We start from the raw sequence: 5515 nt of genomic DNA on the forward strand, positions 1-5515 counted from the left end.
GCATTTCTGCTTGGGTCCACAGACCTTGCCTCTGTCCCCACCCTGCTCAGACATGTGAGATTGGATGCCCATAAAAGGGTCTTCTAAACCTTGCTGGTGAACTCAGGTGGCTGGAGGGGATCACGCGCCCAGCCAGGCATTGGCCAGAACCCCTAGGATTGTCAGGAATATTGTTCATCTGGGTGGAAAGTGGGGGTTGTAGGTGTCCTCTGGGCTCCCGGGTGCAGTGAGCCAAGGGCAGCTGCTCAAGCTGGGCACTGAAGATCCACTCCAGGCATGGTCTGCCTTCTACCCAAAGTGACATCAGCAGAATACCTAGACCTACAGCCCAAACCACCTCCCCACCAGATGCACATCTGGAGGCTGCCGCCTCCCCACAAGAGCACATCTGGAGGCTGACCCCTCCCCACAAAAGCACATCTGGAAGCTGCCCAAGGCTCAGCCAAGCCTTGTGATTCAAAGCTTTGGAGGCAGAACTGAGGAGCAGGGGAAAACAAGGTGATACAGGAGAGGTAAGAGGTCCTGCATGGGTTGGAAGTTGGAAGGCCTGGATCCGCCCACTGCTGACACATCCTCTTCCCATTTCCCACCCATGGAAAATGGGCCAGAGCCCTGCTCTGGGCCCACCTGCAGGAGGCAGGAGGCAGCATAGTTTGGCTAGTTCATGCTTGGAGGCCTGCAGCTGCTTGACTATGAAGTTGTTGTCCTGGGTCTAGGCATATTCAGGGTCTCCTGGAGGAATTCTTGGATATGGCCCTGGGGCATCTTCAGCAGGCACTCTAGGCAGGAGGGAGGGTGTCAGGCTGGGAGGGGCCATGGGGATAGCTCAGCAGCCATGGCTGCTACAACCCCTGTCACTGCTCTAACAAGTGCTGGCTGTGGCCCTTTGCAGAGACCTTCCCAAGGGGCCCAGAGCTTGCCAGGCCTCCTCATCCCCATCTAAAACTCTGTTCACTGTACACCAGGGTACATTGGCTACTCTACCCCCAGCACCCTGGCATCTTCAGACCCTGAGTACTTACTTTGGTTCAGTTTCAAGGTCACATAGGCCATGGTGGTGAGCATGTGTGCCCCTTTCAATATAAAAATGTCCCAAATCTGTAATGCCAGAGGGAATGACACCTAGGAAGAGCAGATATGAGAGGACCCCACCCATCCAGGCCTGAGCAGGGCACCAAGGGGGCTGTCAGGTAGGCAGTGACCCTGTTCCCAGCACAGGCAGAGACCCCAAGAGGCTGCTTACATAAAGCCATAGCACCTATGTGAGGGTCTCATCTCACTGGTAGGTAGGGCCCTGTCAGCCATATCTGAGCCCATTGTATGTTGGGTGTACAGAGGGTTCCTGCTGTGTCTGCTGGAGCTAGGGGAGCTCAGGCATACTGTGAGCAACTTGACATGGGACTGGGAGAGCCAGGCACTAGAGCAGGAGCTTCCTGTGCAGTGGGCTCCCCAGGGACACTTACCACATCCAGAAAACACTGTGTAAACCAGGTACAGTGCATTCCTTGAGATTCACTCCCTGCTTCTCCGGAAGAAGAGGCAGAAGAAGTTGAAGGCCAGGAGCAGGCCTGGAACTCCTCCTGGCCAGAGCCCTTGGCAGGGCCTCAGGAAGCAGAAGCTCAGCAGCAGTGCATCCGCACCTCCAAGCTGCACAGGCTCCTGAAGGGAAAGTCCCTCCATCCTCTCTCCTTCTAAAGAATCTACCTCAAATCTACATCACCTCTGGGGATCAAGTGCTGGGAAGTAAACCATACCCCACATTGCTACAGAGCCAGTAACCAAGGAAAGCCTTGGCAGGACAGTGTCTTCCTGATCCAAAAAGGCCTGATGATTTCTTTATTCCCCCATGTGAGAACAGAGCCCCTGCTGCTGCCAAGGAGGCGCTTTACTCACCAGGTGCTGCTCGAGAGCAGGGAGAGTGTGGTGCACGAGATCTCCCAGGTGGTTCTGGAGCATCTCAAGCTTTGGGAATCCTGGTTTGTAGAGACCTGCATAGGATCAGCCCCAGCCCTCAGATCAGAGCCTTTTCCTAGGAGGACTGCACAGCCACAAGCAAGGAGTGGGGCCTTCCTCTGCATCCAGGGGTGTGTGGGGGGCTCTAAAGGGACAGGTAGGCAGACATACAGCCAGGGCAGAGGTGCCACAGAATGTGGGTGCATGCAAGACTGTGTGGGATCGAATCCAGGCTGCTCGCAAGTGACCACTCAGAACTCTGCAGGCGGACTGGGTAGATGATGATCATCCCAACATGCAGGAGTGAGGATGGGGTGACCCACAGGGGATGCTTCCTCTTGGAGTACTGGATATGGCTCAGTGGGTGGGAGTCTGTGTAGATCCACGTGAGGCGCGAGTTACTTGGACACAGATGGGACACACTGACCTATAGGCTCCCCAACATGACAACCTGGACAATGTTGCAGGGCCTTAGATGATAGGGATGGGGTGTACGGCTCAGTATAGGTGTCCTGTGGTAGCCCCTGCTTCTAAGGAATCCTCCAAAGGAAGACTGTCCTCCACACCTAGGAGCCAGTGACGGGCAGACTTATTCATGTAGATTCATGGCTATGTGGACTTGCATGCAGTGAGCACAGTCCTGTGTCCACCTACCGAATATTGCATATTTCTCATTCTCCATGAGCTGGACCAGAGCCCAAAATGCATCCTCCTCACTGAGCCACATCAGCAACAGTGCCACTAGATGGCTTAGGCCCTGGCCATAGCCCACCTCCTGCAAGAACCCGGAACAACATTTAGTGACCTCCTGGCTAGGATGATCTCATGTGGGTTTGGTGACCCCCACGGGAGGGTTTGGTCACCCTCTGAAGGAAGTATGGAGATGTAGGAGGGAGCTCCTGGGCCTCTGTTGCTCCTAGGGGTCAAGTCTTTAAGAACTGGAGCATGAGCCAGGTTCCCATATTCCTGGAGAGAACCCTGCAGGGCCTCAGCTGAGGCCATGCAAGAGTAAGACCAGAGGCAAGGATATGTGTGTACCCCCTGGATCTCATGGTGGTTCAGGAATCCAAGCTCCACCCCATGACTTCCCCTGTAGCTTCTGTTTAGACAGGAGGAAGAAGCACCAGGGTTAGGCCTACCAAGGTCAAAACAGAGAATGGGCAAGTCATGGATGTGGATCCAGGCTGCCTGGATACTACTGCTATAGGCACCAGGCAGGGTGCCGGTGAGTAAGTCAGGAGGATGGGGAGGCCAAGACCTTGTTGTGATGGCCCAAGGAGTCTGGCAACTCTGCTTTCCTCATGGGAAAGGTTTGAGTGCGTTTGCAAGGACATTGAAATGTATAGAATGGAATTTAGCACACTGCACCTGCCACATGTCTAATGCATGTCATAGTGCCATGGCATTGAAAAACTCAGACCACAGAAAACTGATGCAACTTGTCCATTCTCTAGTAGAGTGATGGTAGTCAGTCACCCCTTGTGTTCTCAGAACTTGAGGTTGAGTCCAGGCATACCATTTGCCTGACCTCTACACTTGCTGTCTCAAATGATGGGTGGATAAGAGATCCACCCAACAAGCCAACCTTGGCAATCTTTGACAAGGGACATTATGACAGATGTCAGGAACAGGAACTGGGAAGTGCTTTCCGGAATACACACAGGGTTGTACATGCTGTAGGCCATCAAAACTCCAAACAAATCCTGCTGCCTGGAAGAGAGAGGAGCAGCAGAGCTTCCTTCCCTGCTGAGGCTCTCAGTGCAGCTCTGCCTCCCTACCCTGCCAGTTCTCTGAGGGCCCAGGCCAACTTTCTACCACTTATCCAGGGCCATGCTCATGGCAACTGCTTTTCTGAACTGCTGGGTAGAGCTGCCCACCAGAACACACAGACATTTCAGGATATAGTATGTGTATGTTCATTATCCTTCTGGTGGATTTTCAGTTTGCACTGCTGGACATCTCTGTTGAGATAACACTATGAGGATTTTCTATGCCAGAGAGAGTCATCACCCCATAAACCAGTTCAGCCAAATAAGGAGCAGGTCCAGTAGCCAACTCTTCCCCATGGGTTCTTTTGGCCACACTCTCCACATTCCACTAGCCTGGCCACCCTTGCCTCATCCTTGCCTCTGGGACCTGGACTCTATTAGGTGTCCCTGCGTGGATCACAGCTTGGCTAAGCTTTGAGGGTCAGCCTCCTTTCTGAGCATAATGTACCTGAGATCCATTCAGGTAAGCCCAGGGCCCCAGTTTCCTGCTCACTGAATCCTGTTCTCTGAATCAGATACAAGACAGAATGCTTTTCAATTTCCAGCTGAACATCACCCAGACTACTTCCATGTCTGATGATTGTGCATCAATGGATCCTAGTGTGAAGGTTTACTCTTACAGTGATTTCCTCATTGGTTGTGGTAAGTGTGCATGTGTGTGCTGGGTTCACATGGCAGGTGAGTGTTTATCTTTGTGAAAATCTGCCCTGTTGTGCTGCTGCTGAGTGCCAAACCACTGCACCATCATAGCAATGGCCCAGACTTGGGCCTATATTCCATATTCAGTAGCAGCTGTTGTCCACATTACTTTCATATCACCCTTTCTAAGAGCATGTACTGGCAGCCCATGTTGGTTCAGGCATTCAGCATGTGTTCATGTGTTGAAGCAATGAATAATCTGTGCTTTCTAGAAGTGTCTCTCCTAAGCCTGTGTCCTTGGGGTGCTGAGTGGCTGTCCATTGCTTTTGTTATTAAGAGTTCTTTGTGCATTCTGGAAGTGATACCGTTATGAGATGTGAGTGGAAATTAGTTTTCTTCCCTTGTGTTCCTTTTTTCATGGCATCTTAGGAAAGTGTGTACAATATAAATAAAGATCCATGGATTAAAAAGACTTTTCTTCTTGTTTTTTTAATTGCAAATGTGTGTTAAGCCTGTACCCAGTCTCCCGAGGCCCTATCTCTGTGCCCTATCCCCAAGGCCTCCCCATCTCCTGGGGCCCCTGCAGCCCAGAGGCCTTACTTTATTTCATATCGGTCTCAGAACATCAGATGATTTCAGAAAGTACACTCTACCGCGCAGTTGATTTCATGGAATTGTTTGGACTGTAGCTTGGCCTGCTCCTTTAGTTCCTGCAGAGGAGACTGCTGTGGTCAACATCAGGCCAGGGGCCACACCAAAGTTCCTGTGTAAACTCCCCTGCCTGCCCATAGCACTTCTCAGGAATAGCCTCAGCCTGGGCCCCAACCAGGCCTCAGATACCCCTCCCTGGGCTCTCAGTCGTACCCTCAACAGCCTCAATGTTTACCCCCTCCAGGTGGGCTCATCTCCATTCAGACACTGGAAGCCACTTTTGGCTTTGACCTGACACTGGGCAATTAATTTCTCCAAGCCTGCTCCCAGTGGCAGCTACAAACTCATGACTTGTATGTAGTTAGGGGGTGGCAGGGTTGGCAAAGCCAATTAGGCTCTATTTCTTGATGGCATCCCGGAAGGTGACAGTCAGCAGTTTTTGCCAACCCTCTGAAATTCTGACTCCTGCATTAACCAGAAGTAGCTGAGTGCTGAATGTGGCA

The 5515-nt window shown here is 52.1% G+C and overlaps 1 long non-coding RNA gene across 1 annotated transcript; it reads right to left on the minus strand.

The window, feature by feature from the left end:
• Window positions 1-2618: 2618 nt before the first annotated feature.
• On the minus strand, window positions 2619-5087 carry LOC131479613 (uncharacterized). The gene is made up of 3 exons (XR_009245014.1): window positions 4962-5087; window positions 3615-3663; window positions 2619-2728 (listed from the first exon to the last, which is right to left on the minus strand). It is a non-coding gene; the product is annotated as an uncharacterized LOC131479613 (long non-coding RNA).
• Window positions 5088-5515: the final 428 nt, after the last annotated feature.

The sequence above is a fragment of the Ochotona princeps genome, chromosome 2, assembly GCF_030435755.1.
Source record: "Ochotona princeps isolate mOchPri1 chromosome 2, mOchPri1.hap1, whole genome shotgun sequence".
Taxonomy (NCBI): domain Eukaryota; kingdom Metazoa; phylum Chordata; class Mammalia; order Lagomorpha; family Ochotonidae; genus Ochotona; species Ochotona princeps.